The sequence below is a fragment of the Dama dama genome, chromosome 18 (genome assembly GCF_033118175.1).
Source record: "Dama dama isolate Ldn47 chromosome 18, ASM3311817v1, whole genome shotgun sequence".
In the NCBI taxonomy this organism is placed as follows: domain Eukaryota; kingdom Metazoa; phylum Chordata; class Mammalia; order Artiodactyla; family Cervidae; genus Dama; species Dama dama.
The window spans coordinates 71,186,351-71,211,253 of NC_083698.1; the positions used below are offsets into that span (position 1 = coordinate 71,186,351).

The 24,903-nt window shown below is 41.6% G+C and overlaps 1 pseudogene; it reads left to right on the forward strand.

The window, feature by feature from the left end:
- The first annotated feature begins 312 nt into the window (after positions 1-312).
- On the forward strand, positions 313-432 carry LOC133073175 (U6 spliceosomal RNA; annotated as a pseudogene).
- The last annotated feature ends 24,471 nt before the right edge of the window (positions 433-24,903 follow it).

The window sequence follows — 24,903 nt, forward strand, 5'->3', positions numbered from 1 at the left end:
TATTTCTGCAAGAGATCACTTAAATAGAATAAATGCAATTCAGTGGACCAGGGTAGAATTCTGATATTTAAAGAGTTTTTTTTAAGAAAATAAAGCCCTCATTTTGTAAAGTTAAAAATTGAATCTTGCAAAATTAATAACTCATCTTCCCAAGTTAATAATTCCATGAAAAATGGTTATTCAAACTAAACCTTTGACGTCAGCTGGGCTGCTGTTTTAAATCCATTAAAAAACTTATATGCTCAGAGAAGAATTTACTGATTATGGAATTTAGAGTGTGTGCTCCTATTTTTTAATTCAAAATGGGTTTGGGTGCTCACTTCGGCAGCACATATACTAAAATTGGAACGATACAGAGAAGATTAGCGTGGAAGACAGTATGGTACTGGCACAAAGACAGAAATATAGATCAATGGAACAAAACAGAAAGCCCAGAGATAAATCCACGAACCGATGGTCACCTTATCTTCGACAAAGGAGGCAAGGATATACAATGGAAAAAAGACAACCTCTTTAACAAGTGGTGCTGGGAAAACTGGTCAACCACTTGTAAAAGAATGAAACTAGAACACTTTCTAATACCATACACAAAAATAAACTCAAAATGGATTAAAGATCTAAAAGTAAGACCAGAAACTATAAAACTCCTAGAGGAGAACATAGGCAAAACACTCTCCGACATGAATCACAGCAGGATCCTCTATGACCCACCTCCCAGAATATTGGAAATAAAAGCAAAAATAAACAAGTGGGACCTAATGAAACTTAAAAGCTTTTGCACAACAAAGGAAACTATAAGCAAGGTGAAAAGACAGCCCTCAGATTGGGAGAAAATAATAGCAAATGAAGCAACAGACAAAGGATTAATCTCAAAAATATACAAGCAACTCCTGCAGCTCAATTCCAGAAAAATAAATGACCCAATCAAAAAATGGGCCAAAGAACTAAACAGACATTTCTCCAAAGAAGAGATACACATGGCTAGCAAACACATGAAAAGATGCTCAACATCACTCATTATCAGAGAAATGCAAATCAAAACCACAATGAGGTACCATTACATGCCAGTCAGGATGGCTGCTATCCAAAAGTCTACAAGCAATAAATGCTGGAGAGGGTGTGGAGAAAAGGGAACCCTCTTACACTCTTGGTGGGAATGCAAACTAGTACAGCCACTATGGAGAACAGTGTGGAGATTTCTTAAAAAACTGGAAATAGAACTGCCATATGACCCAGCAATACCACTTCTGGGCATACACACTGAGGAAACCAGATCTGAAAGAGACACGTGCACCCCAATGTTCATCACAGCACTGTTTATAATAGCCAGTTCATGGAAGCAACCTAGATGCCCATCAGCAGACGAATGGATAAGGAAGCTGTGGTACATATACACGATGGAATATTACTCAGCCGTTAAAAAGAATTCATTTGAATCAGTTCTAATGAGACAGATGAAACTGGAGCCCATTATACAGAGTGAAGTAAGCCAGAAAGATAAAGAACATTACAGCATACTAACACATATATATAGAATTTAGAAAGATGGTAATGATAACCCTATATGCAAAACAGAAAAAGAGACACAGATGTACAGAACAGACTTTTGAACTCTGTGGGAGAAGGCGAGGGTGGGATGTTTCGAGAGAACAGCATGTATATTTTCTATAGTGAAACAGATCACCAGCCCAGGTGGGATGCATGAAACAAATGCTCAGGCGTGGTGCACTGGGAAGACCCAGAGGAATCGGGTAGAGAGGGCGGTGGGAGGGGGAATTGGGATGGGGAATACATGTAACTCCATGGCTGATTCATGTCGATGTATGACAAAACCCACTGCAATGTTGTGAAGTAATTAGCCTCCAACTAATAAAAATAAATGGAAAAAAGAAAAAAAAACTAAATAAATATGGCCACTTTAGTACCCAAGATGATGAATCTGATTACACTGATTAAATATGAGGCTCCATTTGGGATTTGTGCCAGTTTTCATTATAAATAAATGAATGAATGAATGTTAAAAAAAAAAGTAAATAAATGGGTTTGGGAGGGAGCAGATGGATTGTGTGGAACATGCCCCTGGCATCCAGGGAAACGCATTCCATGCTGTAGGCCCAAGGAGACCGGGCTGCAGGCTGGGAGAGGCTGGAGTCAGGCATAGCTGGGAGATCTTCAGCATCATCACTTATTGCACAGAACCCTGGGCAAGGCGCATGAGTACATTACAGTACAATTACCTTATGGGCAAAATGGGAGGAAAGTGAAACCTGTCTCAAAGAATTTTATGAGAATCCTTGATAATGCATGTAAAGCATACAGCACAGTGCCCGATGGCAAATGGCAGTTCTGCTGATTGAAGCTCATTTGTTATTCTCTGTGTGCATTTACATGTTTGAGAATCAGAGGTCTCCTCCAACAATAAAATTCATGATTGTTGTTGTTCAGTCGCCAAGTCGTCCCATTTTTACACGTATGAACTATGAAAGGGTATCCAGATGTGGGAGACCCCTGCATAAGCTCTGTTGCCTGGCGTGTGGCAGGTAAGATGTCTGTCCGTCACTGGAGAACACTCCTCCCTCCCCCGGCGGAGTCTCAAGATTCTGTGAAACCTATCTTCACTGAACGATGCTTTGTTTCATTCCATGGGTAGGAGTTGATAGACTTTCTTCACTAATTCATTCATTCCAAAACTATTTGTTGAGCCCCACTGTGTGCAAACATCTGTGAAAGACACAAGCATGATAAGACACATGACCACTTTTCAAAGATACCTATTCTAGCAGGGGAAGCAAGAAACCAACAGACACCTTCAGGATGAGGCAGGGCAGGCCCAGCCCCAGAACAGGCAAGACAGACAGACTGCCACCTTGGCCGCAATGTGTGGCCCAGGTGAGTGCAGATAAGCGTGTGCTGGAGGTGCACTGCTGGCTCTTCCTTGATGCTCTGCATAGCATGGAAGAGGAGGGTGATATATGTGTGGGGATCGAGATGGTCTTAAAATTAAGAATGCTCCACTTTGACTTCTGGTTACCTAAGCCCACAATGGTGTGATAATAGAAAAGATGACAGTGCCATGCATGGAAGCTTTTTCTCATCAAGGCCCCTGCTAGGCACTTTGTGTGAATACATTAATCTCTTATTGCTGCTGTAACAAATCACTGCAAACTAAGTGGCTTAAAAAGACAAATTTGTTATCTCACAGTTCTGAAGGCCAGAAGTCTGAAAGGGGTCTCACTAGGCAGAAATTCAAAGTGTTGTCAGAGCCCCTGGGCACATGGGAGAAAGATCTGTTTGGGAAAATTTATCAGGAACCAATCACTGGGGGAGATGTAAAAGGAGCTTCCCAACACAATCTTGAGAGGCATCCATGTTATTGCACCAACGAGCTACATCTACCTCTACTGGTCTCAGTGGTTTTTAGTGATGGTTGTAAATAATTAGTTAGGCTGGCAGTTTTAGAACTTTGGCATAGGGCATGTTTTTGGCAGGTAGCATTGCATAGGGGTAGAAGGTGCAGAGGCTGTAGGGTCAGAGGCCAAGTTCAGAGCCTTTCCTTCCCATCGTGTCAGTTTTGAACAACTCCAAGTTTCTAGGAGATGTGATTTCCTCGTTCGTAAAATGTGGACACCTCTCCTCCCTCTCCTGCTGGCAGAGGAAGCTAAATCCATTGTTTTTGTTGAATTTCTGGCTCACAGTTGGCCCTAGAGAAGTGTGAGCTGGTCTGCAACTTCTCTGTAGGACAAACACAACGAAAATGTTCTCACAGGGTGCCGGAGAAGGATTTGTGACCTTGTTGGTAGAATAGTGATTTGATGCTGATGAAATGCTGCATATGCAACTGTTGTGTTTTTCCACAAAGCTCTTGTGGTCCTAAGGCTCCTTGCAGTTCAGAGCCAGCTGGGAGGGCAGGGGAGTGGCCTCAGGGTCAGACGCACAGACCCTCTGAAGTTCTCTCTGTCCCCCAGCCCCTCTGAAAGTGCTATTCCCACAGGCGTTTCCCTACTTCTCTGAGAAACAGTGTTCTTTTCCTCAAAAGAGCCTTTCATTTCTTTCCATCCTGAATATCTAATTATTTTCTCACTGAACTCCCAGCTATGGGGGCCCTGCCAGGGTATTGCTTGGCAAGCTAATTGGTTACTCTCACCTCCAGGCTTAGTATGCACCCTGACAGCCCTTGTCCCTTAACCTGGGGTCCTTTTCCATGTCACAGGCTGCGACCCTCACAGCAGTGTCAGCAGTTGGCCAGAAGGGAATCGGGAAACGGCATTTTCTGTGAATCTGACAGTGTAGTCATGTGAGAAAACTGGAAAAACAGCTTACAGGTTTACTTTTTGTTTTTATTGAAACGCTTTTAAGTGAAGTGGGTCAGACAAAGACAAATACTGTATGATTACACTTCTGTGTGGAGTCTTTAAGAAAGAAATTATAGCGAACAGACTGGTGGTTGTCAGAAACAGGGAATAGGGGAGGGGGGTAGTTAAAATGGGTGAAGATGGTCAAAAACTACAAATTTCCAGTTATTAAATATTAAATATGTCAGTCATGGGGATATAATGTTCAGCATAATGACATTAACAATACTTACTGTAAATTTGAAAGTTGCTAAGTGATCTTAAAAATTCTCATTATAGAAAAAAATTATGTCTATGTGAGGTGATGGATGTTAAATAGACTTATTGTGGTGACCATTTTGCAGTATATACAAATAGCAAATCATATGTCATACACCTGAAACTAATATAATGTATCATGTCCACTATTTCTCAACAAATTAACTTCAATCATAGAAAAAAATGTCAACACTTAATATTGCTAAAGGGAGTGAGTTCTATTTTTTCTTTTCTATTAATACTTGCTTCTCTCCATAAAAAGAAATGTTGAGATGGTGTATAAAGAAAACTGTAAGCACTATAAGGTAATTAAGAAACTAGATTTGGAAATAAAAACTCATAGAGGAGAAAGCAAATGACATCCAGGAGGAAAATAAATCACCGAAATCCAGCTGCTTTTGGCCATAATGAAGAGGAAACTCTATTGGAATATCTTTCAGCAGGAAACACTCCTCCAGCACTGATTTGAAAGAAGTTCCCTGGGTGGAACCTTGTGGAAGCAGCTCTGAGGACACATGGAACATCACTCAACTTGTCCTGTCAACTGTAGTTGACAATGGACAGTGCGTACTTTCTTGGCTTCAGTGCCTGCATGGCTTCCTGAGATGCTCCCCCCCACCCCCAGTGAAGGACAGAGCCTCATGTGCCAAACATTTTTGGTAGGTGTTCTTGCTCTTTTATTCAGAATGACACAGGGCACGTGGGTCCTCGGGTGCATCCACCTCTGTTCCGGACACAGGGCATTGACAGAAGACAAGTGCAAGCTGAGTAAACCGAATGGGCAGGACCAGCTGGGGTTCTGAAGGACAGAGGAAGAGCGGACTTGCTGGGCATCTAGTCCTGCAGCAGGCCAGCTCCCATAGGACACTAGACATAGTGCAACCCGAGAGATGGCGCCTGGAGCCCAGCTCCGGCCCCCTCCACGAAGGAGGCAGAATGTAGCAGTACATTCCTGTGGGCCTACAGAGGACAGGGGCTGCACCACCAAGATCCATGGTTAACGACGAGGCTGAGTCTGAGATCCCTGCAGTGCCCCTGAGTGCAGCACCCCCAAAGCAGCGAGAAAAGAACTGGTTCTGCCTTGTCTGGGAACCCCAAAATCACCAGAGAGAGGTAGCTAAGAGAAAGGAAGAATAAACGAAACAAAATATCAACACAAAAACTTCCCACTCATAATCAGATGGTATTAAAAATTCAAAACACCTGAAGCCATCTGCAGCTAAAGAAAGGGAATAAAATCAACACTCAATACAAGAACTCATATATGTAAATATAAAACATGTTTGAAAAATAAGGAATTATGAAATAGAACTGTCATATATAAAATACAAATGATTAAAAGCTTAGAAATTTAAGAAATTAAAAGTATAGCACTGACAGTAAAATAAAAAAAAGAGAGTTAAACTCTAGATTAGATACAGTTGAAGACAAAATGGTGAATTGAATGCTATCATTTCTCCAGGGTCTAGCAGATTTAGCAAAGAGATTAAAACATATCAACAAGAGGTTCCAGGGATAGATTGTAGATTTCCCCCCTGCCAAAATAAGGAAGGGAGAAAATGGAAGTAAATCTACCTTGAAGATAAAACAACTGAGAAATTTTAAGCACGGAAGAAGCTCACAGGCCCTCAGATCAAAAATGTTGTAAGCATCAAGCAGGCTGAACGACCGGGAGTCCACATGGTGAAACTTGGTACAGAAGCCTCACGTGTCACGGGTAAAGAGAAACGCTAAAAGCTACTGGAGAGATGAGAAAAGACAACGTACAACAGATGTCAACCAGACAACAGAGGACTTCTCATCGGGAAAAATAGAGGCCGGAGGCACTGGAGTGATATTTTCAAAGTGCCAAGGGAAAATTTTGATTACCCAGGATCCTCTGCCACATAAGCTAGCATCTAGGATGCAGTGAAGAGGAAGACAGGTCAGACATATGAGAACTAGTCCAGTTTCCTACCCACAGAAACACACTAAAAGAATCATGAAAAGTTGCAGGTCAGTGAGAACAAAAGTGAATCCAGGCAGAAGTCATGGTATACAAGACCAAGGGTGAGGTCGGAACTTTATAGATTATATCAAAACTTAAATTGCTTATTGATTATACGTCTACAAATATGTGTTAACTATATACAGTTATAGGTATATGTTGCTTCTTGACCCACATACAGGTTTCTCAGGAGACAGGTAAGGTGGTCTGGTATTCCCATCACTTTTTAAGAATTTCCACAGTTGGTTGTGATCCACACAGTCAAAAGTGTTCAATTCAATCACTCAGTGGTGTCCAACTCTTTGTGACCCCATGGACTGCAGCACATCAGGCCTCCCTGTCCATCACCAACTCCCGGAGCTTGCTCAAACTTATGTCCATTGAGTCGGTGATGCCATCCAACCATCTCATCCTCTGTCGTCCCCTTCTTCTCCCACCTTCAATCTTTCCCAGCATCAGGGTCTTTTCCAATGAGTCAACTGTTCACATCAGGTGGCCAAAGGTGTTAGCACAGTCAATAAAGCAAAAGTTTTTCTGGAATTCCCTTTCTTTCTCTAGGATCCAATGAATGTTGGCAATTTGGAACCAGTGTTGGAACTGATTTCTCTGGTTCCTCTGCCTTTTCTAAACCCAGCTTGTACATCTGGCAGTTCTTGGTTCACGTACTGCTGAAGCCTAGCTTGAAGGATTTTGAGCATTACCTTACTACCGTGTGAACTGAGTGCAACTGTGCAGCAGTTTGAATTTTCTTCTCATCGCCCTTCTTTGGGATTGGAGTGAAAACTGAGCTTTTCCAGTCCTATGGCCACTGCTGACTTTTCCAAATTTGCTGACACATTGAATGCAGCACTTTAACAGCATCATCCTTTAAGATTTGAAATAGCTCAGCTAGAATTCAAAGCTAGAAACTAGCTTTGTTTATAGTAATGCTTCCTAAGGCCGACTTGATTTCCCTCTCCAGGATGTTGGCTCTAGGTGAGTGACCACACCATCGTGGTTATCCAGATCATTAAGACCTTTCTTGTTTAGTGCTTGTATGTATTCTTGCCACCTCTTCTTAATCTCTTCTGCTTCTGTTAAGTTCTTACTGTTTCTGTCCTTTATTGTGCCCATCCTGATTGAAATATTCCCTTGATATCTCCAGTTTTCTTGAAGAGATCTCTAGTCTTTCCCATTCAGTTGTTTTCCTCTATTTCTTTACATTAGTCACTTAAGAAGACTTTCTTGTCTCTCTTTGCTATTTTCTGAGCCTCTTGATGAGGAAGAAAGAGGAGAGTGTAGAAGCTGGCTTACAACCCAATATTCAAAAAACTAAGAGCATGGCATCTGATCCCATAACTTGATAGCAAATAGAAGGGGGAAAAGTGGAAACAGAGACAGATTTTATTTTCTTGGGCTGCAAAATCACTGTGGACAGTGTCTGTAGCCGTGAAAGTAAAAGATGCTTACTCCTTGGAAGGAAAGCTATGAAAAACCTAGACAGCATATTAAAAAGCAGAGATATCACTTTGCTGAGAAAGGTCCATATAGTCAAAGCTATGGTTTTTCCAGTAGTCAAGTATGGATGTGAGAATTGGATCATAAAGAAGACTGAGCACTGAATAATTGATGCTTTCAAATTGTGGTACTGGAGAAGACTCTTGGGAGTCCTTTGGACAGCAAGGAGATCAAACCAGTCAATCCTAAAAGAAATCAGTCCTGAATATTCATTGAAAGGACTGATGTTGAGGCTGAAGCTCCATTACTTTGGCCACCTGATGCGAAGAACTGACTTATTGGAAAAGACCTTGATACTGGAAAAGATTAAGGGCAGGAGGAGAAGAGGGCAACAGAGGATGAGATAGTTGGATAGAATAACCGATTTGATGGATGTGAGTCTGAGCAAATCCCAGGAGATGGTGAAGGACAGGGAAGCCTGGCATGCTGCAGTCCATGGGTTGCAAAGAGTCAGACACAACTTAGTGACTGAACAACAACTAAACAAGAATTATATGTTAATTGCCAAAGCAATCCTTAGGAAAAGAAGACAAAACAGAAGGAATAATCCTCCAAGACTTCAGACAATACTACAAGCTACAGTAACCAAAATACAATGGTACTGGGATAAAAACAGACATATGGATCAATGGAACAGAATATAGAGCCCAGAGATAAACCCACACACCAATGGACAATTAATCTTCCACAAAGGAGGCAAGAATATACAATGGGGAAAAAGACAGTCTCTTCAGCAAGTGGTGTTGGAAAAGCTGGACAGCTACATGTGAATCAATGAAGTGAGAACACACCTTTACACCATATACAAACACAAACCAAAAGTGACTTAAAGATGAGTGTAAGACTTGACACAAAGACTCCTAAAAGAGAACAGAGGCAAAACATTCTCTGACATAAATCATACCAATGTTTTCTTAGGTCAGTCTCTCAAAGCAATAGAAATATAAGCAAAAACCAAAAGGGGGGATCAAATCAAACTTACAAGCTTTTGCACAGCAAGGAAACCATAAACAAAATGGAAAGGCAATCTCTGGACTCGGAGAAAATATTTGCAAATTAAGCAACTGGTATGGGCTTAATTTCCAAAATACACAAACAGCTCTTAAAACTCCAAAAAAAAAAAAAAAAAAAAACCCAAACAACTCAATCAGAAAAAGGTCAGAAGACCTAAATAGATATTTCTTCAAAGAAGATGTACAGATGGCAAATAGGCACATTGAAAAGATGCTTGACATTACTAATTATTAGAGCAATTCAAATCAAAGCTACAATGAGGTTATCACCTTGCACTAGTCAGAATGGCCATCATTTAAAAATCTATAAATAGCAAATGCTGGAGAAGCTGTGGGAAAAAGGGAACCCTCTTACACTGTTGGTGTGAATGTAAGTTAGTAGAATCATACTGAAAACAATATAGAGATTCCTCAAACACTAAAAATAGAGTTGCCATATGATTCAGAAATCTCACTCCTGGGCATATACCCAGACAAAACTATAATTTGAAAACATACATTCCCCCCAATATTCATAACATTACTATTTACAGTAGCCAAGACATGGAAACAACATAGACGTCCACTGACAGATGAATGGACAAAGAAGATGTGGTGTACACACACACACACACACAAACACACACACATTTGTACATTCTAAGTCACTTCAGTCATATTCAACTCTTTGTGATCCTTTTGACTGTAGCCCGCCAAGTTCCTCTGTCCATGGGATTCTCCAGGCAAGAATACTGGGTTGAGTTGCCATGCCCTCCTCCAGGAGATCTTCCAGATCCAAGGATCAAACCTGTGTCTTTTGCTTCTCCTGCCTTGGCAGGTAGATTCTTTACTGCTGAGCCTCCAGGGAAGCCCACACCTATAATTAGAAAATGCAAAAAGAAAGATCCTATACCATATGTGTGTGTGTGAGCCATGAATAATTCCCAAATGATGAATATAAGAAAATAAATACATACCCTTTAGTTTTAAAAATTACTAAAAGTTATTGAAAGACATAAAGAAAACCTGAGTAAATGAGGATATTCACCTCAAATTAATGTATAAATACAATGAATTTCCAATCAAAATTCAAATATGATTTTATGTGGAACTTGACATTTGGCTATAAAACTGGAATGGAAAAATGAAGGCCAATAATAACTAAGGCAATTTTTATAAAGGTAGCAAAGTGGGAGGACTTAAATCTTAATTCAGTATGACTATTACCAAAAACTGATTTTATTTTTCCCAGGTGGAACCTTTACACATTTATTCATTCATTCGGTTATCATATGCATTTATTGCTTTACTCTGTACCATGCTCTGTTACTGGCTTTCGAAACAGATGAGTGGGACTTCCCTGGTGCTACATTGATAAGAATCCACCTGCCAATGCAGGGGACACGGGTTCCATCCCTGGTCTGGGAAAATTTCACATCCTGAGGAGCCATTAAACCCATGTGCCACAACTACTGAGCCCGTGCTCTAGAGCCAGCAAGTCACAGCTAAGGAAGCCTCTGTTCTTAGAGCTTGTGTTCCGCAACAAGAGAAGACACCGCACTGAGAAGCCCATGCACCGCAACTAGAGAGTAGTCCTTGCTCTTCGCAACTAGAGAAAGCCCGCATGCAGCAGCAAAGACCTAGCAGTGCAAAATAGATAATAAAAATAAATTTTTGAAAATAAATAATTTTTTAAAAAAAGAAATAGACGGGTGAAGAAAGCTAACAAAATTCCTTCCCCCGGGGCATTTACTTTCTAATAAGTGGAACATGCAATGAATGGAACATATGCTCTGACATTAAGTAGTGGTAAATGTTATGAAGAAAATAAAGTAAGTGGATATAAAAGGTTCTATTTTAGTAGAGTATGAATAGGGTAGGCCCTCTTTGATAAAGTGATATTTGATCAGAAGTCTGAAAGAGGTTAAAGCAAGCCATACAGTTATCTGGAAAAGAGAAATGGCAGGAAGAAGTGGCAAAGGCCTTGAGGTAGGAACAGAGTCAGCGTGTGAGGAATAGCAAGTCTGTGTCTGCAGCACAGTAAGAAAGAAAGAGAGAGACAGAGACAATCAGCAGACACCAAGAGACAGTGAGGGAGAGAAGGAGGAAATGAGATATGGTAAGCAGCCAGCAATCAGGTATCTTGAGAACATAGTGTAACTGTGAATTTTACTCTGAATTTGAGTAAGGAATAGCATGATCAAAAATATGTCTTTAAAAACATGACTCTGCTGTTCTCTCAACAAGAAGCTGTAGGGAAGCAAGATATGGAGGAAGAGAACTAATTAAGGAGGCCACAGAGTAATCCAAGCAAAAGTTGGGGGTGGTGTGGTGCTGAGTGGCAGTTGGTGGTGGGGATGAGAAACGGCCGGCTGGGGAGGTCTGCTTAAGGCAGAGCTGTCAGGATTTGCTGATAGATTGGATATCAGCTACAAGAGTCTGAAAGCTCCATGGTTTTTAGCCTGAACAACTTGTTGAGCATGATGGAATGGATATTTTACCTGTCCATGGGGAATCCACTAAATGGTGATCAGACAATTGGTTGTCTATATACGAAAGTAAATTAGATTCAACATCTCACACTACACAGAAGATTAAATTCCCCATGTGTTTAAGACCTAGATGAAAATAACAAAACTTTAATGTTTTTAAAAGAAGAAGAGGAAAAATATGGCTTTATAGTAGGAAAGAATTTCTTAACATACAAAAACAAAATTTTAAAAATTAAACATAGATTTTTATTATTTAAAACTGTTTAACTCCAGCTTTACTGAGTTATAATTTACAAATAGAAATTATGTATATTTAAGGCGATGATTTGATATACATGTGCATAATGAAATGATTATCATAATAAAGCTAATTAACACATACATCACCTTACATAGTTATCTTGTGTGTGTGTGTGTGTGTGTGTGTGTGTGTGTGTGTGTAAAGAGAGGTTTTCCCAGGTGGCACAGTGGTAAGTAAAGAATCCACTTGCCAATGCAGAAGACTCGGTTTCAATCCCTTGGTTGGTAAGATCCCCTGGAGGAGGACAAGGCAACCCACTCCAATATTCTTGCTTGGGAAATCCCACGGAAGGAGAAATTAGTGGGCTACAGACCATGGGGTCACAAAGAATTGGACGTGACTTAGCAACTGAGCACACATGTAGTGAGAACAAAAGATCTACTCTCTTAGCAAATGTCAAGTATACAACACTACATTATTAATTATAGTCACCATGCTGTACATAGAGCTCCAGAAGTTACTCATTTTTAACTAAAAGTTTGTGCCCTTTGACCAATATCTCCTATTCACTGTACTCCTGAGCCCCTGGTAACCACTATTTTCTCTGTTTCTGTGACTGAATTTTCTAGATTCCACACATTATTGAGATCATACAGCGTTTGTCTTTTTGCCAATGGCTTATTTCACAGAATAATGTCCTCCAGTTTCATCCATGTTATTAAAAATGGCAGGATTTCCTTCTTTCTTATAGCTGAATAATGTTGCATTGTACCCGTGTTTCTGTGTGTGTGTGTGTGTGTGTGTGTGTGTGTGAGTGATATCACATTTTCTTTTTCCATTGACAGAAATTTAGGCTGTTTCTTATCTATTGTGAATAATGCTACAATGCACATGAGACTTTGGCTATCTCTTTGAGATAGTAATTTCATTTCTTTTTGATATATGCCCAGAAGTGAGTTTATTGGATTGTATGGTAGTTCTAGTTTTAATTTCTGGTAGTTTTCCATAATGGTTTCACAAATTTACATTTCCACCAACAATGCACAGGTGTTCCCCTTTTTCTACATCCTTGTCAACACTTGTTATCTCCTTTCTTTTTGATCAAAGTCTTTCTAACAGATGTGAGGTGATATCTCACTATGGTTTTAATTTACATTTCCCTGATGATGAGTGATGCTGAGTATCTTTTCATATTCCTGTTGACCATATGTATAAGGAGTATGTCAAGGCTGTATACTGTCACCCTGCTTATTTAACTTATATGCAGAGCACATCATGAGAAATGCAGGGCTGGAGGAAGCACAAGCTGGAATCAAGATTGCCAGGAGAAATATCAATAACTGCAGATATGCAGATGACACCACCTTTTTGGCAGAAAGTGAAGAACTAAAGAGCCTCTTGATGAAACTGAAAGAGGAGAGTAAAAAAGTTGACTTAAAGCTCAACATTCAGAAAACAAAGATCTTGGCATCTGATCCCATCACTTCGTGGCAAATAGATGGGGAAACAGTGGAAACAGTGGCTGACTTTATTTTGGGGGGCTTCAAAATCACTGCAGATGGTGATTGCAGCCATGAAATTAAAAGACGCTTACTCCTTGGAAGGAAAGTTATGACCAACCTAGACAACAACATATTAAAAAGCAGAGACATTACTTTGTCAACAAAGGTCCGTCTAGTCAAGGCTATGGTTTTTCCAGTAGTCATGGACAGATGTGAGAGTTGGACTATAAAGAAAGCTGAGCACCAAAAAATTGATGCTTTTGAACTGTGGTGTTGGAGAAGACTCTTGAGAGTCCCTTGGACTGCACAGAGATTCAGCCAGTCCATCCTAAAGGAGATCAGTCCTGGTTGTTCATTGGAAGAACTGATGTTGAAGCTGAAACTCCAATACTTTGGCAACCTCATGTGAAGAGTTGACTCATTGGAAAAGACCCTGATGCTGGGAAAGATTGAGGGCAGGAGGAGAAGGGGCGATAGAGGATGAGATGGTTGGGTGGCATCACCGACTCAATGGACATGGGTTTGGGTGGACTACGGGAGTTGGTGATGGTCAGGGAGGCCTGGCGTGCTGCGGTTCATGGGGTCACAAAGAGTCGGACACGACTGAGCAATTGAACTGAACTGAGACTTTGTTTAGAAAAATATCTGCTCGTTTTCCTTGCCCATTTTTAATTGTGTTGTTTTTAAGTGTTTTGCTATTTTGTATAAGTTTCTTATATATTTTAATATTAACCTCTTGTCAGATATATGATTTGCAAATATTTTCTCCCATTCCAAAGGTAGCCTTTTCATTTTGTCAAATCTCCCTTGCTGTGAAAAAGCTTTTGGAGTTGATAAGTTCCACTTGTTTGCTTGTGTGTTTGGTGTCAAATCCAAAACATCATTGCCAAGAACAATATCAAGAAGCTTTATCCCTATGTTTTCTTCTAGGAATTTTAAAGTTTCAGGCATTACCTGAAAGCTTTAATCAGTTTTGATTAATTTTTGTGAGTGGTGCAAGATAGGGGTCCAATGTCATTTTTCTGTATGTTGTTGCTGTTCAGTCAACTGGTATCCGACTCTTTGTGACCCCATGGACTGTAATGTGCCAGGCTCCTCTGTCCTTTACTATTTCCCAGAGTTTGCTCAAATTCATGTCCATTGAGTCGGTGATGCTATCTAACCATCTCATCCTTAGGATTACACCCATGTCTCCTGTGTCTCCTGTATTGAAGGTGGATTCTTTACTGCTGAGCCATTGGGGAAGCGTCTTCTATATGTGGATATCCAGTTTTCCCAACATCATTTATTGAAAAGACTATTCTTTCTCATTGTATATTCTTGGTGCCCTTATCAAAGATTGTGTGTGTTAGTTGCTCAGCTGTGTGCAACTCTGCAACCCCATGGACTGTAGCCCGCCGGGCTCCTCTGTCCAAAAGATTCTCCAGCAAAGAGTATTGGAGTGGGTTGCCATTCCCTTCTCCCAGGGGTCTTCCTGACCCAGGAATCAAACCTAGGTCTCCTGCATTGCAGGCAGATTCTTTACCATCTGAGCCACCAGGGAAGCCCAGTTGATTGTGCATGCATCGGTTTATTTCTGAGCTCTCTATTCTGTTCCACTGGTTCTGTAGTTATGCCAGTGCCATACTGTTTTGATTACTATAGCTTTGTAATATAGCTTGAGGTCAGGAAGTGTGATCCCTACAGCTTTGCTGTTTTTTCTTAAGATTAATTTGGCTGTTTGGAGTCTTTTGTGGTTCCATGCAATGGAATATTAAGATTTTTTTTTTTTTACTTCTATGAAAACTGCCATTAGAATTTTGATTGGAATTGTATTGCATCTGGAGATTACTTTGAGTAGTATGGACATCTTAACAATATTAGTTCTTTCAATAAAAGAACACTAGATATATTTCCATTTATTTGTGTCTTCTTCAGTTTGTTAAATCACTGTCTTGTTGTTTTCAGTTTACAGCTGTTTCACCCCCTTGGTTAAACTTATTACTGAGTATTTTATTCTTTTTGATGCTATTGTAAATGGATTTTTTTCTTAGTTTTTTTTCCATATTTAAAACTTTAAAATTTTTCTCTGAAACAAAAATTTATACACCAAGTGAGAAGACAAGCAACAGAGTTGGGGGAGATACTATTAATACATATAGCTGGCAAAGAATTATATACAGGATGTACAAAGAATGCCTATAAATCTACTTGAAAAAGGCAAGTCCACAAAAATAGGCAAAAGGCATGAAAAGGCAAAGGACAGGGAATAAAGTGCAAGATCGATGCTATAAATGAAAAGATGCTCAAAATCAAGGAAGCGCATTAAAACAGCCTGCATTATCCTTCTATCACAATCAGCTTAGCACAACACAATGTGTGTTCTGACAACACAATGGTTAAAGTGTCTGACAACACAATGGTTTGACAGGAGATAAACAAGCAAGAAGATCCTTACATGCTACTGGTGATCATAGAGTCCCACAATCACTGTGAAAAATGATTTGGAGAGAAGCAAATTTTCTTCTCACACATGCTGTGTAAGGAGAAAAATGGCATGCCTGTTGGTAGCTCTGTAAGAGCTGACACTTGAAAGCTTTGGGAGATGAAGTCCTCCCTGGGTTTCTGGTTCCCCTACATGACTTGCTGGCTATGCCAAAGAAACAAAGGCTTCACTGCACTTTACCCAGTCATCTTCAGGGCTGTATTTGCAAGGGGGAACCTCAAAGAATGAGGGAACATTTCACCCCAGGACAAAGAGGCAGCTTGCCTACCGCCTGCCCCAAATCTGCAGGATCTCCAGGCTCAGTGGTCCTCTCCTACAATCCAACCCACTTCCTGTGCAGCTGACATCTGGCTCTCCACGTCACCCTGTGGGTCTGGGGTGCTTGGGAAACCAGCTCAAGTATGCTAACACTCTAGTTACTGCTTTGTCTGTGAATAATGAACTCTCTCATTTCTGACCCAGGTATCTCATCTTTTCTACCAGCATCTAAGAGATTGCAGCAGCCTAACTTGTTAACTGCTAGGTGGGGTGAAGGTTTTCCCAGGTGGCACAGTGGTAAAGAATCCTGCCAATGCAGGAGATGAGGGTTCAATCCCTGGGTAGGGAAGATCCCCTGGAGTAGGACATGGCAACCCACTCCAGTATTCTTGCCAGGAAAATTCCATGGACAGAGGAGCCTGGTGGGACCCCATAATCCATGGGATTACAGAGTCGCATGTGACTGAGTGTGCACATACACGCAAACAAGTGGGGTGAAGCTTCAGACCCTTCACAGCTCTTGACAGAAGTCACTTAAATACCTGTCATCATCATGATTGAAGTGTACAATATGCTTGAAATGAAATGTTATACACTAGTTCAATTAAATGAGTTTTATCTGTCAGTATTATTACCGACAAAACATAAACATTGAGTGAAATAGTATGACAGAAGCATAAGATTGAGTGAAAAAAGCTCATTATTGAATGATGTATTCAGACAAAATTGCTTATGAATACCTTCATCTATAGTAATAGTTTAGTAACATTCTGGGGAGGAAAACATTGATTTAAGGGCAGGGAGGTACAAAGGGGCTTCCATGGTCTCCGTATATCTTACTTCTTAGTGAAAACTGACACAAATATGGCACAATGTTAGAATTATGTAAGTGGCTCTTCTCTATATTTGAATAACATACATTCTCCATATTTGAAATGCTCCATACATTTATAATGCCACTGGTCATGGCATCAGTCTATTTCAGACCCACAGCACCTTTTCCTTCAAATATGAACATTGGTTCTCACAGTTCCAACAGAAATGTTTCAAAACATACTTATTTTTGTAATGAAACTTCTCAAATTAAAACATGCCCCAACTCAGGATCCTTGGAAAAACATCACTTGTTCTGACTTGGAGGAAACCAGAGACACTTCTGCTTTAAAGAAAACTAGCCCCACCTCCACCCCCACCCCCAAACTGTATGAAAGTCCTAAAGTGAAGGCAGAGATGAGTCCTTGCTGCTCCTTGACTGCACCTAATTACTCCATCTCTCTCCCAGGCCTTTGTCCCTGGCCTCGTGCTCTTATGGCCTGAATACAGAAAATGAACCCATGTGGACGTAGGTGCTATGGACACAGGCTTTGATTTGGGAAAAAAGATGAACCACTCTGGGCTGTAACCTGATCTTTGCCCTTCTGCTGGTAAACAGTTGAAAGGCACTCAATACATCCTCCGCTTTTTAAAAGCAGAGCAGTGAATAAAAGGGCTGGAGGGTCCCAGCTTGAAAGGGGAACCATTCATCACCTTCAGGGGAAGTAGGGTCAAATTTATTCTCTGGTCCTCCCTCAACCGCGGCAGCCCAAGAAATATTCACCTTGTTTCGGTTAGCAGGCCAAGGGTCAGAGGTCAACAGGGCTGCTCCAGCCGGCCTGTGCAGTCCTGCAAACAGGCCACACAAGGAGATGCTGTTTAAAATCAGAATTCCTTTCACTCTGTGTAAGTTTCCAAAGCACGGGACAGTACTGAAGGGGCTGTTGGTCCTGCCTCTTGCTACATAGGACACCCGCAAGCTCAGATCAGAAGAAAAAAGGACATGTCCCTGGTCTGCTGGCCTCACATGGTCAACTTTCTCATGAAATTGTGGCTGGGCGCAGGCTTCTGCTACAAGATGTGAGTGGGCCGTTGGATGGAACATCGACTGGGAGATGAGAACCGGCATGACCATCACACGGTGGGTGGGAAGCAGGATGGGTGGTCAAACTGTGGTCAGCACTGAGATCTGATGTGTCCGGTGTGCCAGACTGCTCAGAATCAGCTGGCCTGATTGCGTGGGGACTCCCATCTGCAAGAGGATGAGAAAGCCATGCCCAGGCAAGTCCAGTCCTGAGGCTGGGCTGCGAGAGGGAGTGTCCTCAGTGGTTGTGAGGCCTTGTGGCACCTGGTGGGTCGGTGGCCACCAGCAGACTTGCATCTTGGGCCCCAGGAGAGAGACCGGGCTTTAACTTAGACTCTAATCAGAACTCATAGCACTGGAACTGTGAAAGGGCAGCACCCAGGAACAGTGATGTACACAGAATAGAGCATGACAGCTGATTCGCTGAAGGAGGCCAGATAAGCAGAGAAAAACCTGACAGGCATTTTCTTGGTAACTGATGCTCAAGCTCCCAGAGAAATTTCAGGATTAAGGCAGGTTCTGGAGGCCATTTGAATGGCCTCCTGCAATAGCACATGGGAGGAAACACATGAGAAATATGCATTTATGCATAAATCTTTATCAGTCTTCATTATTCTGTAGGAGGCAACCAAAGGCAAGACATTGCTGTGCCAAATGGTATCGTCAGTTTTAAGATTATTAGGATGCATTGTTGTGTTGGTTTCCTAGGGCTGCCATAACACATGACCACAACAGAACTGTTTAAGTCACAGTCTGGAGAGTGTAATCCAAGATCAATGTGTTACCAGAGTGGTTCCTTCTGAGGCTGTGAGGGAGCTGTTCCAGGCTTCTCTTTGGCTTGTAGCCAGCCGTCTTCTCGCTGTGTCTCTTCACCTTCTCCTCCTTCTGTGTGCTTGCGTACATGCTCAGTCATGTCCAAGTGGGTTGCCATTTTCTCCTCCAGGGGATCTTCCCAACCCAGGGATTGAACCATCATCTCTTGTGCCTCTGCATTGGTAGGCAGATTCTTTACCCCTGCACCACATGGAAAGCCCCCTCCTCCTGTGTATCTGTGTCCAAATTTCCCCTTTCTATAAAAGACCACTTGTGTTGGGTTAGGGGCACATTTTGTTCCAGTATGACCTCATCTCAACTTGATTACATCTGCAAAAACCTTATTTCCAAATAAAGTCACTTTCTGAGGGACTCGGGTCTGTGACTGTCAACATATGAATTTTAGGGGGACACAGTTCAACTCATAACAGTTACCAAAGCAATTTTTTAAAGAGATTAATGCAGTGAACACTCTCATTCACAATGTATTAGAACACTCTCATTCACAATGCAATCTTCCTGGCATTGAGTGCTATCTTTAAAAAAGGTGGGGATTTTAAAAATTGTTAATTCATTCCAAAGTAAACTGGTCACCTATAATGGCTGTTTGATCCTTTCACAAAATGTAAGAGTGTGTCTCCTCTCATACTGACACGAATTGAAAAATGCACCAAGAAGGAGGAGAATCGGCTAGTTCAGTAAATAGATGAGCTGGTTCCAGCAGGATTCCTGCATCCTTGCCCACCTCAATGTAAGCATCCTCCCATTCAAATCCCAGCTCTGGCACTTTCTCAGTTCAGTCAGTTCAGTTGCTCAGTTGCAGTTGCAGCCCCCATGGACTGCAGCATGCCAGGCTTCCCTGTCCATCACCAAATCCTAGAGCTTGCTCAAACTCATGTCCATCGAGTCAGTGATGCCATCCAACTATCTCGTCCTCTGTCGTCCCCTTCTCCTGCTGCCTTCAATCTTTTCCAGCATCAGGGTCTTTTCAAATGAGTCAGTTCTTTGCATCAGATGGCCAAAGTATTGGAGTTTCAGCTTCAGCATGAGTCCTTCCAATGAATATTCAGGACTGATTTCCTTTAGGATGGACTGGTTTGATCTCCTTGCAGTCCAAGGGACTCTCAAGAGTCTTCTCCAACACCACAGTTCAAAAGCATCAGTTCTTCGGCACTCAGTTTTCTTTATAGTCCAACTCTCACATCCATACTTGACCACTGGAAGAACCATAGCTTTGACTAGACTGACCTTTGTTGACAAAGCAATGTCTCTGCTTTTTAATATGCTGTCTAGGTTTGTCATAGCTTTTCTTCTGGCACTTTCTACATCTGATATTTTCCCAACCTCCTGAGATCTTTGTTACCTAATAGGCAAATTGGAAATAATATTACCCTCCTCACCGGCTTTTCAAGGATTAAGTAGGATATTACAGTATCACACTGTGGTGTGTGATGGGTTCTTAGTGATGTCTGTGACTGATGCTCAAGCTCCCAAAGCCACTCTGCAAGGACCAGATCCTCCCCGTGAAGTAAACAAGTCATGCATCACTAAGCGAACCAGATGACCGGGAACATCAAGTTATTTATGTGGATTAACAGGTTTCTGCATGGAATAGGACTCTTCCTCTCATTACTAGTTTCATGTGTCAGTATTGAATCACACTGGGACATTCATGGACTTAAAATTCAATTACTTGTCATATTATTATTCAACCATTTCCTCCTTGGTAAATTTAATTTTTTCTCATTCTAATGAAGCTCCCTGGAAAAATCAAATCATAGCTTGTTTTAATGAGAATAATCAACCCATGATGGATGGAGCACAGAAAGGATGTGGGTTTGGAGGTCCCTAGCTAAGCTAATGATGGTGCCAGGTCTGCTTTATATTAGTCTTTGGTGAAAGGGTTGAGCTGTGTCCACTGCCCAAAATCTATTGTGGTCAGCCATGAACACTAGTGGACCAAAAGGGTGAAACTGTAAAAGAATGCAAATAATAGTACCATTTTCTCAAAAACGATAGACAACTTTAACTCAATCATAACCTTCTATGTGTATATTCTCTAGAAATTAAGGGAAAAAAGCATTTCTAGCATAATATATTCTATAATAAACTTATCCTCACAAAACAGATGATCTCAGATGACTCCATTCAAATTTTATTTTATTTAGTTTTGGCTGTGCTGGGTCTTCATTGCTGCACGCGGGCTTTCTCTAGTTGTGGCGAGCGGGGACTACTCTTCATCGCTCTGCACGGGCTTCTCATTGCAGTGAAATCCTCTTGTTGCAGAACACACGCTGTAGGCACCTGGGCTCTATAGTTGTGGCACACAGGCTTAGCTGTTCCTCAGCATGGGGGATCTTCCTGGATCAGGGACCAAACCTGTGTTCCCTGTATTGGCAGGCAGATTCTCATTCACTGACCAACAGAGATGTCCCCATATACAGTTTTGAAGTGGGGTCTGATTCCTTTCCAGATGAAGTCTGAGTCTATCAACAACCTTCATTTTGTGGGTGTTGGTCACAGACAGGCAGACCCAGGCTGTCCCGCAAACTCTGGTGGAGCCCCACGTGGCAGTGGCACTGAGCGAGGTGTGTGTGCTCCCGCCTCGCCAGCCGCTGAGCACCCCAGTCACCTGCAGCCCGGGTATGGCCCAGTGGGGTATGTTGACTCTGCCTGCTGCCAAGTGTCTGATCACAGAAAGGAGTTCCTCCCCTGTGGGTCAGTCCCTCAGGAGGCCCAACTCTCTCTCTCCGTCTGTCTCACAGACACACATGGACCTGCACACGTGCACGTATGCTTTGGGGGAGGATTAGGAAGAAGAGGCGCATATACCTCCTCGTGGGTTGTGGAGAGGAGACAGATGTGAGGGTTGTGTGTGTATATGCATGTGACCACTTTTCTCACACCTTCTTAATTCCCTGGGTGATTTGCTTTAAGAAATTAACACTGATGAGATGCAGAAGTTTTATCATTATTGTTGTTTGTTGTTTTTGCTTTCCAACTATTGTATTTTGTTCTCAGGTGCAATAGAGATCCAATTGTTTGCTTGAATGAAGGAGAGGAAAAGGAGTAAGCAAGAGAAGAAAATAGAGGGGAACAAAAGAAACCTGATCCATTTCTGGGAAAAAAAAAAAAAATGTTATCCCTCCCTGCTGTGAAAAGCTTGCATTCCAAGGGCAACTTACATTGAGATGAGAATGATGGTGAGTTTATCTCAATAACTGATGAGACAGCCAGCTAAAGGCTATGCCATCCTAGGCAGCTGAGATGCTTTGATAAGATGTAGGGGAGAAAGCCTGATTGGGAGAGAAAAGGATTCATTCTTGCAAGTAAGAGCACCGCTGGGCCTGGGAGCTGGAGGAGGGGAGCTGGGAGAGGAGGCAGGACACGAAGTGGGAAAAACATTTAGTAAACATGCTCTGTGTTCCAGGCACTCTAAAATGTATTATAAAACTTTCCAAGTTTTATAACAACTATAGAGTACATGAGGTTTTCTCTATTTTATGGAAGAAAAAGCTAAGGTTTTGAAAGGCTAGGTAATTTTCCCCCGAGTATTCCTAGTTTTTGGCACAACTATCCACTCAAAAACTGAAGCCAGAAACCTGGATTCATCCTAGACATCCCCTTCCCACAGCCCACCTTCTCCATCCAGACATTCAATCAATGAACAGCCCCCTGGAGGTGACCTCCTAAAACTGTCCCACTGCCTTTCTCCTGTTGGCCACCATCTTGCTTCAGACACCTTGTTTTCCACTTGGATTTTTATGATAGTATCCCGGTGGTCTTCTTGCCCAGTTAGCTCTGCCAAGAATCAGGCTGTGCAAAGACTGCTGGGCTTCCCTGTTTGACTACTTGGAATAACTACTGTAAATTTCACTTTCAAAGAGATCTCATTCACCTCCATTCTTAAGAGGAAGCACGGTGGTCTCATTTCTAGTATATTTAGTATACATGTATATATTTATTTAGTATATATTTAGTATACATGTCTGAAATCTCCATTTGCTCACCATCAAACTGAAACATGCTTTCCCGAAATCTAAAATAATTTAAAGTTTATTAAGCCAGGTTGCTTTTAATCTAGACACAAATCCTTAGCAACGAAGAACATTTTTGCTTTTTTATTTTTTTTTAAAGAAAAGTTCTATTTTGTTTTACCTAAAACTTGGAAGACACACACATATTGATTCCTTTATAAGAATAAAGTAAATTTTAAGTCTACTTTAACTTTCCAACTTGTCATCCCCCAGCTAGAGCAGATATCTTTTCATAATGCATTTTCTGGGCCACAACCTGCAGCAGAGACTGAAGCCAGGCAGGGCACAGTGTGAATGAATTATGGCATCAGCCTCCCAGGTCACATCTGCTTCCCATTCCATGAGCTCTGAATGGTGCTGTCTGTGTTCCTCAGACACTCTGCACCTAGAAGTTATCAATCACCCAGGAAGGAACAAACCCTAACATTCTCCTGCTGCTTGGTGTTCTCAGCACTTGACAGGAAGCAGGACACAGAGCTTCATCTTTTGGAAGTATGGAAGAAATAAGTTTCTTTAAGCAGAAAATGTTGATGGTTTCATGACTATTCAGATGTGACTTTTGACCAACTCTTGCCTGCTCTGCCCTCTGTCTTGTATTTTATGGCTTCTCCATCTCCATCTCATTCTAGTGAGTATTTTACCACGCTCAAGGCATAATCCTTGTGTTTTACATCCCCATTTCGTTTTCTCCTCCTTTTGCCCACTTAGGCAGATATTGTTTGCTTACTTCCCATGTGAGGCCACTGGGAGCCTGTGAGAGTGTCTATGCCTTGCCCATGGCCATGGATAGCAGGTGATGGAGCCAAGATCTTAGCGTGCTCCTTCCACTAAGCCATGCTGCTTTGAGGACTTAAGTCTCTGAAGCTCCTGAATATTCTTTCAGCACATCTAGAGCTGGGATGTATTTCTGAGATGAGACGGTTGCATTCCTTAATCTCCCTAGGGGGAAACTAAAGTTTTGAGGGACAGGCTGCTTCCAAGTTGAACAGACTTAAGACTTGAAATCAGAGGTCCTCATTTGAATGCCCCTTTTCCCAGATCTTGGTGATCTGGGCAAATCCTATAATCATCCTGAAGATCAGGTACTAATATAGAATTCACAGGAGTCAAGTGAAATCATCCTTCGAACAAGGAGGTCTTTAGTGTCTTTTTTTGTATGTGACTCCTGCCGAAGCGGGTCTTGTCTAGGGATAGAGGCAATTGGAAAGTAAATTTTAAAACATGCTATTAAAATTATTGCAAAACTCCTGGCACATAGTTGATTTTCCATAAGTGAGTTAACGTTGTTACTGGTTTAAGGTTTAACTATTGAAAACAAGACCATGACAGCAAAAGTGTAGAGGTGACTCTTAAAGGAGATGTAAGAGTTAACAGTCAAATGCAATGTGAAATCCTGTACTGGATTTTGGTTTGCAAATCTTTAAAAGATATTTTGTGGACAATTTAATAAACATTAAATTTCATAGGCATGATCATGGCTTTGTTGTTATATAGGAGAGTATCTTCGGTGAAGCATTTACTAGGGAAGGATCTGTCTGCCACCATAAGAAATAGTTCCATGGGCTTCCCTGGTGGATCAGACAGTAAAGAATCTGCCTGCAATGCAGGAGACCTGGGTTCTATCCCTAAGTTGGGAAGATACCCTGGAGAAGGGAATGGCAACCCATTCCAGTATTCTAGCCTGGAGAATTCCATGGACAGAGGACCCAGGCAGGCTTCAGTCCATGGACTCACAAGAGTCGGACACGACTGAGTGACTAACACACGCACACACACTCACATTAAAGAGACTGAGAAAGAAAGGGAGATGAACTCACTTTCACAGGAAACTAAAATGACATCCACCCCAACAAAGGTTCATGAACATTTAAAAAAGCCTTTTTTATTTTTCTTATTCTAAAGAAATAATAGTAGATAAGATATAACTTCTTTGCCAGTGGGTAGAAATCATGCACTACGTGAGATTGCATTCCAGAATCTGAACCTTGAACAGCAGTACAAAGAAGCTGAAAATGAGTCGAGCTGTACTCCAAGAAACTGTGTGGTTCTCTTGCACCTGCCCATCCAGCCCAGTGTCACAGCCTCCAGTCAA